Source organism: Panthera onca, chromosome C2 (assembly GCF_046562875.1).
Source record: "Panthera onca isolate mPanOnc1 chromosome C2, mPanOnc1 haplotype 2, whole genome shotgun sequence".
NCBI lineage: Eukaryota > Metazoa > Chordata > Mammalia > Carnivora > Felidae > Panthera > Panthera onca.
Window position 1 is genome coordinate 35,681,709 of NC_138347.1, and position 17,507 is coordinate 35,699,215.

Here is a 17,507-nt window from a genome sequence, read left to right on the forward strand (position 1 = left end):
TGGGTATTGAGGAGGGCACCTTTTGGGATGAGCACTGGGTGTTGTATGGAAACCAATTTGACAGTAAATTTCATATATTAAAAAATAAAAAAAAAATAAAATAAAAAAAAAAAGAAAAAAAAAAAAAAGATTTAGTCAATCTCCATAGTGAGAATACACATCCTAGTTGAAAGAAACAAAGAATTAACTCCAAGTGAGAGCAGTGGGGGAGAGTTGTAGGCAACAGGCACACAGAACTGATAATCATCTAGCTGTGACCTCAATGTATGCAGTGTTCGCATTGCAGTGTTGGAAGTTTGGATAGCAGCCCCACATGCTCAGGGATCTAGAATAGAGGCCCCTTCATAAAGCTGGAAACTGTGGAAGATGCACAGTCCATTAGTGGACCTAGAAAACTCTATATTTGTGTTAGGGAATATATTACAGAAATATGCCACTATGAGAGGAAAAAGCTTCTTGTTAGAAATCTAACCCACATAACTATGTTGTTTGTGACAAATTCTGAATTTTAAGTGCCTGTGAGTGGTAGAGCTTTGTGCCCAAGCTCACATGGGCTTTGGCCGCCATTGTTACTATTAGGGTTGGTGTGTCAGTTGTGTGCAGGTATAACTCGACTGTGCTTGGTCTCAGCTCTGTTATATGCCTCTTGCTTTCTGTTGTAGCCTTGTACACGGAACACATGTGAGAACCCACTCAAGAAGCATTCCGACTCATTCAGAAGTCTAAACATTCAATGGAATTAACACATTAATAAGGGGCAACAAATGCCTGAGAGGAAAAGCTGATATACAAATATTCTTGTTTTCCTTATAGGCAAGTGTGTCAGGTTTGGTAAATAAGAATATCAGGCACCAATAATTTTAATTTCAGACAAAAATGAAGTTTTACTATAAATAAATTATATGCACTATCTGGGATTTATATTAAAAATGTTTATCTGAAGTTCCAATGTACCTATGTGTTCTGTATTTTATCTCCTGATCCTACTTGAGAGGACGATTCTAAGACTAATTCTAAATAGCTCCTCAGAGTATCCCCAAAGGAGAAAGTCTCAGTTGCCCACTGCAGTGGCCAGCTTGATAACACAACTTTTAATGGGCGTATATTTCTAATTAAATGCTGGTCCGTTTCTTATTCCCATCCCTGGGGAAATAAAAATAAAAGTTCTCAAAATAAAGCAACAGAAGACAGAGATGCTTTACTTTGAGAGAAACCACAAAAGGTAACTATTGAAATTATTGAATCCCACTCTCAGATGGGATTCTGGAACTAGATCACTCACTGGGAAGCAACAATTGGTACCCTGTTGCTAGTGGGAAGTAGAGTAGGTGATTGCTATAGGCTGAATGTGTGTGTGCCCTCAGAGTTTCTATTTTGAAAACTTTATGCCCAAGTTGATAGTAATAAGCAAGGCGAGGTTTTGGGGAGATGTTTAGGTCATGAGAGCAGACCCCTCTTGAATACGACAAGCTCCCTCATAAATAAGGCCCCAGAGAGCTCCTTCTCCCCTCTCTCATGTACAGGTATGGCAAGAGGGTCCTCACCTGCCCATGCTGGAACCCTGATTTGGACTTCTAGTCTCCAGAAGTATGAGAAATAAATTTCTATTATTTATAAGCCGCCCAGTCTGTGGTCTTTTATTAAAGCAGCCCAAATGGTCTAAGACAGTGATCATTCCTGGCATCAAATTCTCACCTATAATGGATTAGGATGAGATACTAGAAGCAGGTGACATATTGAGTTTTCTAGCATCTGTCCAAAAACTGTTTAGTTAGCTAGTTTTTGTGAATGGACTGGAAATCCTATGTTTGTTAATGGCCTTAAAAATGAACAAAACAAAACAAAACAAAACAGGGGTGCCTGGGTGGCTCAGTCAAACACTCAACTCTTGATTTCAGCTCAGGTCATGGTCTCACGGTTTGTGAATTTGAGCCCGACCTTGGGCTCTGCACTGACAGCATGGAGCCTGGTTGAGATTCTCTCTCTCTTCCTCTCTCTCTCTCTCTCTCTCTGCCCCTCCTCTGTGCTCTCTCTCTCTCTCTCTCTCTCAAAATAAATAAATACACTTAAAAAAATTAAATGAAAAAAAACAAGCAAATAAAAAACTATAGTTCAACTCTTTATTCAAGGAATGCTATATTTCTGTCTTTACCAGTATCTGTAGTTTTTTTGTTCTTTTGTTTTAATTTTTTTTAACGTTTACTTATTTTTGAGACAGAGAGAGACACAGCATGAATGGGGGAGGGGCAGAGAGAGAGGGAGACACAGAATTGGAAGCAGGCTCCAGGCTCTGAGCCATCAGCCCAGAGCCCGATGCGGGGCTCGAACTCGCGGACCGCGAGATCGTGACCTGAGCTGAAGTCGGACGCTTAACCAACTGAGCCACCCAGGCACCCCTGTAGTTTTTTTTGTTGTTGTTGCTGTTCATGATGTACAGTAATAGTCAAGTTTCATACTATCCCATATGAAGAACCAATTTTCATCATTCCACTTATTGAAACAATTATTATTTCTTCATTGGTTTGCAGCGTCTCCTCTGTCATATGTTGTTTCCATGTATGTTTGGATCTGCATCTGGGCTTTTTTGTCTATTCTATTCCATTTGTTTTTGTCTGAAACCAGTACTATACTATTTTAATTGTAACTTAATATTACATATTTTATCTGATAAAGAACGTGAGTGCTTCGATGTTGCTCTTCAAGAGAAAATATTGGATATTGATAAAAAAAAAAGCTATTTTCAATTTTGGCTGTAATTACATCGGATCTATAAATCAGTTCGGAAAGAGTTTCATCTTCTTTATATTACGCTTTCCAATCCATAAAACATGTTTGTCTATTTAATTAGGTCTTTTTAAATGGTTCTCACTAAAGTTTTGTGATTTTTTTTCCCATAGAGGACACCTACATATCTTGTGAAACTTCTTTCTGGACAATTGATGTCTTTTTTTATATATAATATTGTAAACAGTATCTTTCAAAATTTCATTTGTAAACTGCTTATTGCTAGTAGGTAGAAAATAAATAGATCTCTACATTGATTTTGTATCCAGCATCCTTGATAAACTTTCTTACTATTCCTGAAATGTATCTATAGATCCTTGGATTTTCTCTGTACACAATCATATCATCTGAAAATAATGACAGTTTTATTTCTTGCCTGCAATTTCCTGTACTTCTAATTTTATTTTCTTGCCTTACTTTACTTCCTAGGACCTCCAGTCAAGTCCTGAGTAGAAGCTATGGGAGTAGTCACTCTTGACATATTCCACACTTTTTCAGGGGTCCATCACAAGTATGTTTGCTGTAAGTTTTTCATAGATAATCATTAGCAGATAATTTTCTCTTCTAAATTTTCTGTAGATGTTTATCTTAAATATCTTGGATTTATCTAACCCCTTTCCACTGCTATAAATATAATCATTTGGTTATTTTAAACTGCCATTTTATTGAATTACAATAATTTTTTTGTAATTCAAATAATCTTATAGTCAATATTATTAAAATGCCAAATCTATACAAATAGAACTATTAGATGAAATGAAAATCTAATCGGACTTACTATAGGCATTTTGGAGAAATTAGAAATATTTTTTTTATAAAATACATATAAGAAAGAACAAAATTTTAATTGAAAATAAAATTATTTTTAAAAATAATTTATGTCCATATTTTCTAGAAGAATCCATAAAGTCACTTGGAAGCTTATTTCTTTGCCTGAAGATGTTTTCTCTCTCTCTTTTTTTTTAATGTATATTTATTTTTGAGAGAGCGACAGAGCATAAGCAGGGAAAGGGCACAAAGAGAGAGACACACACAGAATCAATCCAAAGCAGGCTCCAGGCTCTGAGCTAAGCTGTCAGCACAAAGCCCAACGCTTAGCTCAAACCCTTGAGCCGCAAGATCAAGACCTGAGCCCATCAGACACTTAACTAATTGAGCCACCCAGGAGCCATGTGTTTGAAGATGTTTTCTGAACCTGGGTGCTCATTGTCCATTCAACAGGGAAGGTGAGAAGAACAGGGCAATGAACACCCCTGTGCAGCTCTCAACCTATGTTTCTCCCTTCCTACATAGTGTCCTTAGCTCATCTTCTCAATGAGTTTAACCCAATGAATTTATGAATTTAGCCCAAACCGTTTTCTCATCATCTGCTTTGTGGGAGCACAAACTAAGATGTGCTTTGTAGGGGTTATTTTTTAGCAATCTTTTTCATTCCCTCCTTCTTATATTTCTTACGGTTTTTCATAAGTAAGAACACGCTTATTTATTTCCTAAATAATCAATCTTGGCTTTCTTCCTAGAAATGTCTATAAACCAGACTAACATAACTTATATCCCTCTGGTGACTTAGTAGTTACAATTATAGTTCACTTCCATCAATTCTTTTTTTTTTTTTTTACATTGTTTCTTTATTGTGCAGCACTGTTAAGATCCAGCCGCTTTACTTTTAATTATTGTATGACACTCCGTAGTGTGCTTTCATCACATTTTGCACAGGTTTATTGAAGTATAATTGACAAAAAATAAACCATACATATTTAAGCATTAAGCTTTGATGTTTTCATGCATCCATAAAATCATCATCACAGACAAGAAAGTGAGCATATTCATTGCCCTATAAGTTTCCTCATACCCCTGAGTAATTCCCTTTACTTCTTCCCTCATCTCCAGATAAGCATAGAGGTACGCTCTCTCCCTGCAGACTCATAGCAAAATTGACCAAGAAGTACAGAAAGTCCCAATACTTCTTACCCCCACACATGCATAATATCCCTCACTCTCAATATCCCACTCCTATAGTTTTCTACGGTTCGTTACAATTCATAAACTATTTTGATATATCACTATCACTCAAAGCCCACTGTCTATATTAGGGTTCATTCTTGGTGGTGTATTTTCTATGAGTTTGAGCAAATGTATAAAGACATGTATCTGCCACTGTAGTATGACACTGAATAGTTTCACTCTCTTAAAACTTCTCTGCTAATTAATCTGTCTCTGCTAACCTCTGGCAACCATGAATCTTTTTCTATCCTCTGTGTCTATAATTTTACCTTTTCCAGAATGTCATATAGTTGGAGTCATACATTATGTAGACTTTTCAGATTGGCTTTTCTTACTTAGTAGTATGCATTTGTGTTTCCTCAATATCTTCTCATGTTTGGATAGCTATTTCTTTCTAACACTGAATAATATTCTATTGTCTGCATGAACCAGTTCATTTACCCATTAAAGGGTATCTCGGTTACTTCCAAGTTTTGACAATTTTGAGTAAGGCTTTTATAAACATCTGTGTGCAGGTATTTGTGTGAACATAAGTTTCCAGTTTATTTGGGTAAATCCCAAGGAGCATGAATGTGTGATAAGATTGTGTTCAGTTTGTAAGAAACTGCCAATCTGTCTTCCAAAGTAGCTATACAATCAGCACCGTCAGCCCTGGTAGGAGAGAAACCTTTTTTCTTTAATAATGTGAGGATTGATGCATTTGCATTAGCAAATGAAAAGTTGGTTAATCTCATAGACACTCCCATCTGAAACAATGTATCAGTCAACAACTGTCTTTCAAAAATAGGAAAAGGGAATGGGTCTGATCTCCCCGTGGTCTGAAAGGAAATTGATAGGACAAATTGTCAGTAGTCTAAGAAGAGCATAGGAAAGTAAAAAAAGAAAGTAGGATGGTTGGCCCTCTGTAGAGCTTGGTTATTTCTGGTTAGAGATGATATCAGCACATCCTTTCAGTCACTTCGGGGCATAATGGTATCCCCATACTTATGTAACAACAATATGTACAATTAGTTTTGAAATTATGTTTTTGTTTTACATAAGATGATAATACCTTTCAGACTTATTCTTTATATTTGATGATTATAGTACATCAAATTATAATATTTTCAAGTGACACAGATAGTCCTAGGATATTAAATATATCTTTAAAAGAAATCTAAACACAAATATATGCATTTACTATAAACATATACATTGTAATGTATATTTGATATAAATGCCAGAGATAGAGAGAAATTAGGTAACAGCAAGTTAAGTAGGGTTGACATGAAGACAACATTCCAATACTCAGAAAAGTAGTTTCTCAAACTTAAATTACCTCTAATTGCTAACACAATTAAGTAACTCGTTTCATCTTGTTTAGTTATTTAATTATGCGATAAAAATAAAAAGGGAGTGAAGCTGAATCAAAGCAAAGAAAGATTTAATTTTTGTTTTACAGTGAGGAACACAACTTAGTGGTTAACAATAAAATGTTTTAAACCATATGCTAGTGGTGGTTTTCTTTTAAGTTAGAAATTAAAATGTGCTAATTAGAATGTGGGCAGCATATAAAAATACATTGCTTTATTGCAAACATGCTTAGATAAGGACCTACATTAAATCCAAGTAGGAAAAATTGCGCTATAATTATCACACCATTCAATAAGTAATTCACCTTAGACCTTTAAAAAATTTTTGGATAAAAAACCAAATGCCTGGTTCACGTATCACTTAATCACATTTTACATGTCCCTTTTGTAATAAAATTTATTGTTTGTGACAAAAGTGACTTGTGTACCAATATTATATGTTTATTTCATATTTGTCACCCTTACATTTTTGGCACAATTCCAGTTTGGACTATTCAGGACTATTTTCATATTGGAGACAATTTCATGAAAATAAAGCACAGAAGTCTAATTCTGATCTTAAGGTATGATATTTTGGCTTACTTAGTAACACTTGGTAACCTACGTATATGACTCAATTTTCCCTTTGCTGAATTGTATATTAACATGGATTTATCGTTGTGTGAGGGAAAACATTTCCTAGAATAGTATATTAATATAGTAAATTGTATATCAAATAGATACCATGTAATAGTAACCCTCTTGTTTACTTCTAGAAAATTAAATGTTGGCAGAAAAGCACAGATAATTTTGTCCTTAATACATTAAGGAACATAGTGAAGTTTACTAATAGTACAATGATCTTACTACTGTTTTCAGCAGTGGTATAATTTTTCCTAGATTGTCGGGAAAAATATTCTGAATATAAAAGGTGAAATTAAGCATGCATTGCAGAATGAAAGAGAACAAATATGAGATGAAAATTAAAAGAAACATTCAAGTTAATTAAAAAACTTTTTTTTTAATGTTAAGGGAAAATATTTTAAATTACTATGAAAACTTTAGGCCTTCTAATAGAAAAGGCAAAGAGCAGAAATACAGAGTCCAGAGAGGCAATTTTATCAGGCTTTAAAAATGGAATAAGCCTTAAAATGATTTAATTTCTTTACCCTTTTGCACTTCTTATTTCTATATGCATTTCATACATCTCATTTCTTTTAACTGCTCCAATTCTTGGAAACTTAGAAGTGGGTTATAAAAGGAGTGAGGGTACAGGTATGCTACATGAATATTGGATTGAATGAGGAAAGGGATTCCTAGTGAAATGGAGTTGGCTACCTTGCTCTATTTTCAGAAAGATTTCTTCCTTTTCCTCTCTCTTTCATAACTATCTTCAGTCACCATTCCTGTAAAATATCCATGCATTTTCCTGCTCAGTAAAACTTTCTTTAATCTGAGTCTGTTTTGATGTCATTGTTGCTTTTCCATAATTGTGTCCATAAACATGGCTGTTTAAGTTCAAGGAGCTTAATTTTTAACATGCAGTATTATATTTCCTTATAAGTTCAAGTTACTTTAGAGTATGGAGATTAAATTGTCCCTCATCTAAATCAGAAATACCACATTCCTTTTAATTATCTCTCTTGTCATTGACTAGAAATTAACTAGAGAAGGACCTAGATAACCCATTATTAGATTCCCACCCAAAACAACTTGCAAGGAAACACATATCTTTTCAGTGATGAATGGGAAACATTGCTTATTATCATTCTGCCAAGGAGTTACCATGTCATTTGTTGGGAAGCCATGTGTTGACATTGATCTTAATTGGTTCCCATCAAATGACACATCTTCTTGACATAAGATTGAGTATGGCCATCACCAATCATCAGCATTCTAAATATTGATGTAACATTGCTTTGCATTGGAGTTTAAAATTAAAGTAAATATGCAAGATGTGAAGTAGAAGCAGTACGAGCCAGATACAAGTTACTAAAGAATTCTGTGCCTGAGAACAAATATGACATACAGAATTGAGTGACATCTTTCTTTAAAATTCTAAGAATAGTTATTTTATTTCCAAGGCTAAAAAGCAGTTTCCTATGGTTCCAAGCTAGTAAATTTCGGTGGTGAGCACTGAGGAGTTACAGAGGCAGATACTATTAAGTAAATGATGAGAAATGCATTCTAATTTTTAGCAGTTAGCTTTAAATAAGTCAATGACCTTATTGATTGTGTCGTATTATTTCTAATAGCATTCACTTACAGGGAAAATGTGAGTTTCTACAATGTCTTATAGAAAAGAAAAAAAAATGAGGGAGAGAAAAATCTATGTAGCATCTCTTTCCTAAACAATAGGTGATTATATTCCAAGTCATTTTTACTCCCGAAGAGATACTGAATTTGGGAGGCTATAAATATACTCTGAGGTATCTTAGCAGGCTTGCCTGTTGTACCAAGAAAATATTCCATGTAAAATCTTCTAGGTAAGAAAGACTAAATAAGAAATTCTGGGGGAAAAATGATCTTTCCATTATTCAACTCTTTGTTCTTCTCTATAATCAATATGGTTGGAAATCAAAGACAAAAATCCATACTTTATAATGCATATTTTTTACGGAGTATAGGATATAATGATAACAATAAGACCTATTGACTTTTAACTGAATTGAACTCTCATATTTAAGCCTATTTAATCCTTCAGCACCTGTTATTATGCCTGTATTTCATATAAAGCATATTCCTCATTGAAGCTAATTAATTTCTCCAAATCACAAATTTAATAAATATTGAAGCTACATTTCAAACCGAAGGCAACTTAACATAAAAGCCTGTGCTCATTACCATGCTATTTAGTCTCCTAAGAGCTTACATAATAGTGCAACTCCATGGTTCCACAGAAATAAATAGCATTTACACTTAAGCACTGAATTGCATTCCATCAGAAATATAAAGATAAAAAATAAATAAAAGTGCTCAAATACATTGGCAAATATATAGATTTTTTTTCTTCTTTAAAGAAAAAAAATGAGGTTTGGAATGGTTAAGTATCTTGCCTAAGGTCACACAGCAAGTGCCTAGCAAGATTTAAATGAAAATATAAAAGTAATTTATACATATCTAACAGTGAATATTATAATTTATAATACACACACTATTTGAATGTATCTTTCCTGCTGGGGGCATTTGATTAAAAAAAGACAAGGGGAAGTATAATCAAATTATCTATTTAAACTACCTTGCCCTAGAGAGTGTATAGATTTAATAACCTAATAGCAGGTCCAGTGGAAAAATAGAATCTACGAGTTTTATTATGGAGAACTGTTGCTGTTTTATTTTATGCTCTTCAGTGAAAATGCACAAGTGGAAACAGAAATAAAAAATAAATAGTAACAATATAATTGCATACTGACATTTTCTGCAGAAGTCGCTCATTAGTCCTTTTAAGAAATCTCAAATGAATGTTTTTAAGTGAAACTATACCCTAATGTTCCCATCAGAGGAAAAGGTTCACCTTTGCCTTATAGGATTTTACACAACTAGCAGAGTCTGGCAGAAAATAAGTAGCAATATATTTAGAAGTAGAATTTTACTTTAATTTATGTCTTCAGGTTTATTTGTTTATTTGATGTCTCAGGTCACTTATGAATGGCATTTGCTCAGCAGCATGTGGTTTTTGTATATATTAAAAATGAAGAAAGTATCCTTTTATCAGTTTTCCTTTCTCTATTCCCCTGGAACATAGAAAAACAATAGACCTTATTTTTCTGTATTAGAATTCTTGAAACTTCTTATTTGGCATCCATGAAACTCTTGTGTTATAAAGGTAATGCTTCTACCTTTTTAGGAAAGTTATCCTCCCACTTGCTAAATATTCTTATGTTTTGCTCTTAGCCCTGCAGCTCTCAACAATTTTAAATACTATATACTTTTATACAAGTGGTTTCATCCCTATTAAAAGGATATATGTTATACTGAAAATTCCAAATATTTAATAAGAGTTTTATTTCCCCTGGAGAACTATGACACATTAGGTTGGGTAAAAATAAACCAAGTTGAATGACATCCGTTCCACCATAATAAAATTGAGAATTATTTACTCCACGTATACTAATAATATTCTTCAAATGAACTCAAATGGTGGCAAATCAAAGATGTCATATAAATAAGTTTCTTATTTATATCCTTATGAAATGCAACACTAAAATTGTAAATGAAGGATGTCATAGGATTACGTTTCTTGTTTTTATCTTTACCAAGAGCAATGCTGGAAATCACAGTATCAGCCGTTCCAAGTGGCCAGCATTTTGGGAAAATACGTACTATTAGAAAGGAGTCCTGGGACAAAATAACCACAGGAATTATTCCTGGCAGCAGCAGATATGACATGGCATTAATGGAGCTCAAGCTTCAGTTGTGTTTACATGATCATATATTGCAAACAAATAACTACCAAAAATATATATGCAAAATTTACAATGTATGATATTTTTTGGATTGTTTTCTTAAAGAATACTCTCTCAAGTTGTACAAAACTCAGCCACACAAATTCTAGATGCATATTTGACCTTGACATATAATCTGGTATAATCTGGGATGTGAAAAATAACATGTTTCACTAATATAGCAACAACATCACACACTCTTGGCATTAAAGCCCATCCATTTGCTTTCACAATAAAATGAGTTAAAATTCTTAAATTATGTTACTATTTAAACTACAAATACAGTACTATTTTGATGCTTTTAAAATAATGTTCTTTCCTTTTCTTCTTAAATTAGCGAAATAAATAAAATAAACTTGGTTAGAGTATAGTTTAAATACAATAAAATGCACCTGTATTTAGGAATATATTTCCATGATATTTTTACTAATTTGTACAATTGTGTAACTATATTTACATTCACGGCATGGAGGATAGTCCCTAATGCCATGATAGCGTGAGGAATTTTGTGGACCTATTCCCCAAAAAACTGATGAAAATTATTTAAAAACAAGCAAAGTCTCTAAAAGTAGCCCTGAATGTATACAGCAAATGAAGAAGTATTCATTCAAGAAAATCTTGAATCTCAGTAAGAACTTTGAGAGCCTATGATGTCTAAACCAAAACTGCTTTCTCCCTCCCCACTTCTAGCTCAGGTCAGCAGAAACTCCATTGAAAATTTTATTTATTTTAATTTTTTTAAGTTTATTTATTTTTGAGAGAGAACACAAGCAGGGGAGGGGCAGAGAGAGAGGAAGACACAGAATCCGAAGCAGGCTCCAGGATCTGAGATGTCAGCACAGAGTCTTATGTGGGGCTTGACCAACTGAGCTACCCAGGTGCATGCCCCCCCTTTTTTTTAACTTTATGTTTTTAAATTTTTTCTTAAGTTCATTTATTTTTGAAAGACAGAGAGAGAGAGAGAGAGAGAGAACACAAGTGGAGGAGGGACAGAAACTCCATTGATGACTGGTACAGCAAGAACACAGGACTTCTCCCCCAGCTCCCAGTCAGTGGGTTATCTTCTCAGGAGGGGCACAATACCAGCTTTTCTTATTCTATCACGAGCTTCTTATTGCTAAGGCCACAGTGAGGACAGTCAAGAGGTGGGTTTTTCTTCTTGCATCCAGCCCCAAGATCTCATGTTTGTTAATGGATTCTTATAGGCAACACCAAAAGCATGAGGAAACATAGATAAATTGGACTTCCTGTGTACAAGGATTTACTTCGGGAGAAACATCACTGAGAATATTGGAGTCATGATCTCTTATTCCTCAGCTCATGGAGTAGGTGTTAAACATATTGAGAGGTAAGTTGAGGAGACTTGAGACTGTTTTCCACCCATCCACCAAGAACTCAACTTCTTTTTTTTTTTTTTTTTTTTTTTTTTAATTTTTTTTTCAACGTTTTTTGTATTTATTTTTGGGACAGAGAGAGACAGAGCATGAACGGGGGAGGGGCAGAGAGAGAGGGAGACACAGAATCGGAAACAGGCTCCAGGCTCCGAGCCATCAGCCCAGAGCCTGACGCGGGGCTCGAACTCACGGACCGCGAGATCGTAACCTGGCTGAAGTCGGACGCTTAACCAACTGCGCCACCCAGGCGCCCCAAGAACTCAACTTCTAAAGCCAGAGTATCACTCAGAAAGAAAGACACCATTGTTCCTGCTCCCAGCACCAGAACCACGGACCAGAGATTTTTGCCTAGGAAGAGAATCAGCCTTCAAAACAGATGGTTCCAAAATACTTCCCAAAGGAATTAACTTTATTTGCAACAGACTATGCAGAAGTTCAAGCCTAAAGAACTCAAAAACAGTGGAAGTTGTGGGGAATGGCAATTGAGAGAAATTGACAGATTCTTTGGAGATAGAGGCTAGGCTATAAGCCAGCTAGTTTGTTGGAGAGAAACAGGGAAGGCCCCCCCGCCAAACCTCCCCTTGGGTCATAACAAATCTCAAACACTGATCTCAGGAACTATTCCTTTACAGAAACCCTGATTAAATTGAATTAACCTGTGAAGTCATTTATGCTCCAGTATAATATGGAAAACACTAGAGTGAAGAGCTAGCACTTTGTGGCACTTGATAGGCAAGTGTGGTCAGGGAAAGAGACAGTAAACGTGAGCCCTGCTGAACTCATCATCCCAAGTCATACCCAAGCTGCACACCTTTAGAAGTGCAATATAAACACAACAAATAATACAGCCAGTCACCAATTAAGCAAATAATAATAATAAGCTCCATAGGGGAGGAGGACCAGTACACAAAATGATTACAATTATGTTACCTAAATTATTCAAGTTCTAACAAAGCATGAAAAGAAAAAGAGAAGTTGGATATAACAGAAAAAGACTTCAAAGGAGTCATTGAATATGTTCAAATGACACAATAAAAGCATGATAAGATGAATAGAAGGTGTGATTATAATACCATATCAAATACAGAATATCAAGGAAGAAATGATAAAAAATAGCAAATAGGAATTTTATATTTGAAAAGTATAAAACTGAAGGATTTGCCAGAGGGGCTCAATAATCTATTTGAATTGCAAATTAGTAAATTTGAAGATGTGTAAATAGGGTGCATGATGTCAACAAATAAAAAGAATGAAGAAAAGACAAATAGAGCCTCAGAAAGATGTGGGACACCATTTGCACACCCACACACACACATATTGGAAATACCAGCGGAGAGGAGAGAGAGAAGAAAGCAAAAGGACTGAAAAAAAAATAATGAAAACTACCTAAATTTATTTACAAAACAGTAATGAAGAAGAAGACATATTTTTAAGATGGCCACATGCCCAAATTGATCTATATATTTAACCCAATCCCTATCAGAATACCAGCTGGCTTCTTTGTAGAAATTGACAAGCTGTTCCTAAAATTGATATGGAAATGCAAGGGACCCAGAATAGCCAAAACAATCTTGAAAAAGAACAGTTTGGAAGATTGATGCTTCCTGATTTTAAAACTTACTACAAAGCCACAGTAATTTAAAAACAGTGCGGTACTGACATGAGGATAGGCCAGTAGGATAGAAGCGAGACTCCAGAAATAAATCATTGGCTTTATGGTCAACTGATATTTAACAAGGATACCAAGATAATTCAGGGGGGAAATAACAGAGCTTTCAGCAAAAGATAATGGGACAACTGGATAGCCATAAATAAAATGATTAAGTTGGACCTTAATTATACTATATACAAAAATACCTCAAAATGCATTATGAGTAAATATAAGAGCTAAAAGTATAAAACATTTAGGAAAAAAACATAGATATAAACCTTCAAGGTCTCAAATTTGGCAGTAGATTTTTAGACATAACACCAAAAGCATGAGAGAAAAATGGATAAATGGGACGTCATGAAATTTAAAATCTTTTGTGCTTCAAAGAACACCATCAGGAATATGTAACAGCAACCCAGAAAATGAGAGAAAATAATTTGTAAACTACATATCTAATAAGGGGCTTGTATCCAGAATATATACAGAATTCTTACAACTCAACTATTAAAAAAATTAATAATCCAATTTTGAAAAGGTCAACAAATTTTAGTAGATATGTATCCGACGAGGATATGCAAATGGATAATAAACACATGAAAAGATGCTCAGCATAATTAATTATCAGGGAAATGAGAATCAAAGCCATAGTGAGGTATCATTGCACATTCGGTAGAATCACTATAATAATAAAAAAAAGTCAGATAATAACAAGAACTGGTGAGGATATGGAGAAATTGGTACTCTCAGACACTGCTGATGGTAAGATGAAATGGTGTAACAATCTTGGAAAATAGTCTTGCAGTTCCTCAAGCTATCAAACATAGGGTTACCATAAGACCCAACAAATTCCACTCTGAGGTATATACCTAAGAAATATTATAACACATGTCCATGCTGAACTTCTATGTAAATAGTTATAGCAGCATTATACATAGCAGTTAAATGTGGAAACAATCCAATTTCCATCAAGTGAAGAATGCATAAACAAAAGGGAGTGTCGGCTCAGGTGGCCATAAAAAAATAATGTATATATAAGTACTTTACGCTGCATGGCTTAAACAGCAGAAATTTGTTTTCTAGCAGTTCTGGGGGCAGGAAATCCACGATGGAGTGCCAACATAGTCAGGCTCTAATGAGAACTCTCCTCCTAGCTTGCATATAGTCACCTTCCCATTGTGTGTTCACATGGTCTCTGTGCATGCTGTTGGAGAAATCTCTCTCTTTTACTCTTCATATAGAACCACCAATCCGATTAGAAGGAAACAACTCTTATAACCTTGGTTAACTTTCATTACCTCCTAAAAGTCCTGTCTCCAAGCATGATCACATTGGGGATTAGGTTAAACATATGAATTTCAGGGGTATACAATTCAGTCTCTGGCAGTGATATTTAGCCGTAAAAAAGAGAAAGCACTGATACATGCTAAAACATGAATGAACTTTGAAAGCATTATGCTAAGTGAAAGCAAGCAGTCACAAAAGATTGTATATGATTACATTTTTTTTTATGAAGTGTCCAGAACAGGCAAATCTATAGAGACAGAGTAGATTAGCAATTTCTTAGGACTTGGGAGGTGGGGATGAAGGAATTGGGGGAAAAAAAGAATGAGAAGCTGGGAGCAAGCAGTAGCTGAAACATACATGGATGCCTTTTGATGTGATGAAATGTTCTAAAGATGACTATTATGAGGACTGCTCATATCTGTGAATATACTAAAAAAAACTGGATTATACACTTCACATGCATAATGTGTAAGACGTGAATTATAGCTCCATAATGCTGTTATATAAATGATGTGGTACATTTCCCAAAATATTTCCTTAAGCCACATTCTTACCTTGCCCCAAGCAATCACTGATCTTTCCTACATGATGAGACTGGATTTGTATTTTCTAGAATGTCATAAAAATGAAATTATAGTGGATGAGCTCTTCTGTTTCTGGGCTCTTTTTTTTTTTCAGTATAATGTGTTTGAGATTCATCCATACTGTGTGGATTTCTAGTTGCTACTTTTTGTTGCTGAACCGTATTACACTGATGGTTATACCACATTTGTTTGTCCGTTCTCGTGTTGACTTTAGTTTTGGGGTTTTATAAATAAATCTACCGTGAACATCTGTGCAAAACTTTGTGTGGATGCATGTTTTCATTTCTCTGGATAAATACTTAGAAGTGTAACTGTTGAATTCTTTATTCCATATTAAGTATGCTAGCCAATACAATACAACAGCAATAACTATCTGCTATTTATTATGCATCAAGCATTGTTTTCATCTCTTTATATGTACTAATTCATTTACTCTTCACATAACCTGGTGCACAGTGTCTTAATAGGAATACTTTGTTGTGTATAACTTAATATATGTGTATACAGTAAAATTATAAGCTAGTTTAATAATTTATCTGTTGTTATATTCTTAGCCCAATTTGTACCCAAACACAGTCTGAAACACAGTTTCTTCAAAGCAATGCCTGTTATTTTACAAAGATTATTATTGTATAAACACCCATAGTAAAATCTCAAGATGCTGTGACATAATGTAATATTGGTTTTTATCAAGAACAGAAATCCACACCTTTTATTTATGTGAGATTATCATTGAAATAGAAATGCTTAAAACGTGAGGACAAACTTCATATATAATCATGAAAGTGGAAAATAAGTTTTGATCCCCTCAGTGTTGTCTCTTTTGGAACTTGATTTATTAGTCATTCCTCTCTCTTTTGTATCTACAATCTGTCTGCATTAATTCCTCTTTCTCAGGTTACTAATATAATTAGTAATAATGTATTACAACGATGCTTACATTTAACTTCGTCTCTGTACCAGTATACACCAAAATATCATTATTTAATTTTTGATTCTTATTGTTAAATTTCTTTTTTTTTTAATTTGTTTAATGTTTATTCATTTTTGAGAGACAGAGACAGAGCATAAGTGGGGGAGGGACAGAGAGAGGGAGACACAGAATCCCAAGCAGGCTCCAGGCTTTGAGCTGTCAGCACAGAGCCCCGATATGGGGCTCGAATCCATGAACCTTGAGATCATGACCTGAACCAAAGTCAGACACTCAACCAACTGAGCCACCCAGGCACCTCTTTTTGTTAAATTTCAAAAAGGATTGATTTTGCACTCGATCTTTTAATGTTGATGTTCACTACAATCCTGGTGATAGTATTCTGAAAGAGCTCACAAATGCTTTGCTCAATTTTGATGCCCATCTTGCATTTCTACATACATAGGAATTCTTAAGAGCTGTTTCTAACATTCATTTCTTCTGCTTAGTTTCCATGGATAATTATATTTATTTCCAAAGTATCATTTAATTATTATTATACTCAAAACATTGCCAAATATATTATTGGATGTCTATTTTAAGATACAGACTGGGGTACCTGGTGGCTCAGTCAGTTAAGTGTCCGACTTAGGCTCAGGTCATTATTTCGCAGTTCGTGGTTCAAGCCCCGCATTGGGCTCTGTGTTGACAGCTCAGAGCCTGGAGCCTGCTTCAGAATCTGTATCTCCCTCTCTCTCTTTCCCCTATCCTGATCATGCTCTGTGTCTCCTTCTCAAAAAAAAAAAAAAAAAAACATTAAAAAAAAATTAAGATACAGACTGTATTTTCACCTACCCAATTAGCATCTCCACCTAAATGTCTAGCTGGTCATTCAAACTCACTGCGTCAAAAAACTAATTTCCTCCACTTGGCCCACTTCTCAGTCAAATATTATTGATGATGATGATGATAAAGACTCCATGATGAAGACTCAAAACAGATCTGCCCTTCCTTCTAGATCTTCTCTTTAATTAGCAATGTTATCAGCTATTCATTTACTAAGTCCCATATATTTCTCAAGTCCATGCCTTCTTCTTTGATATTCCTTTATTAATGTCCC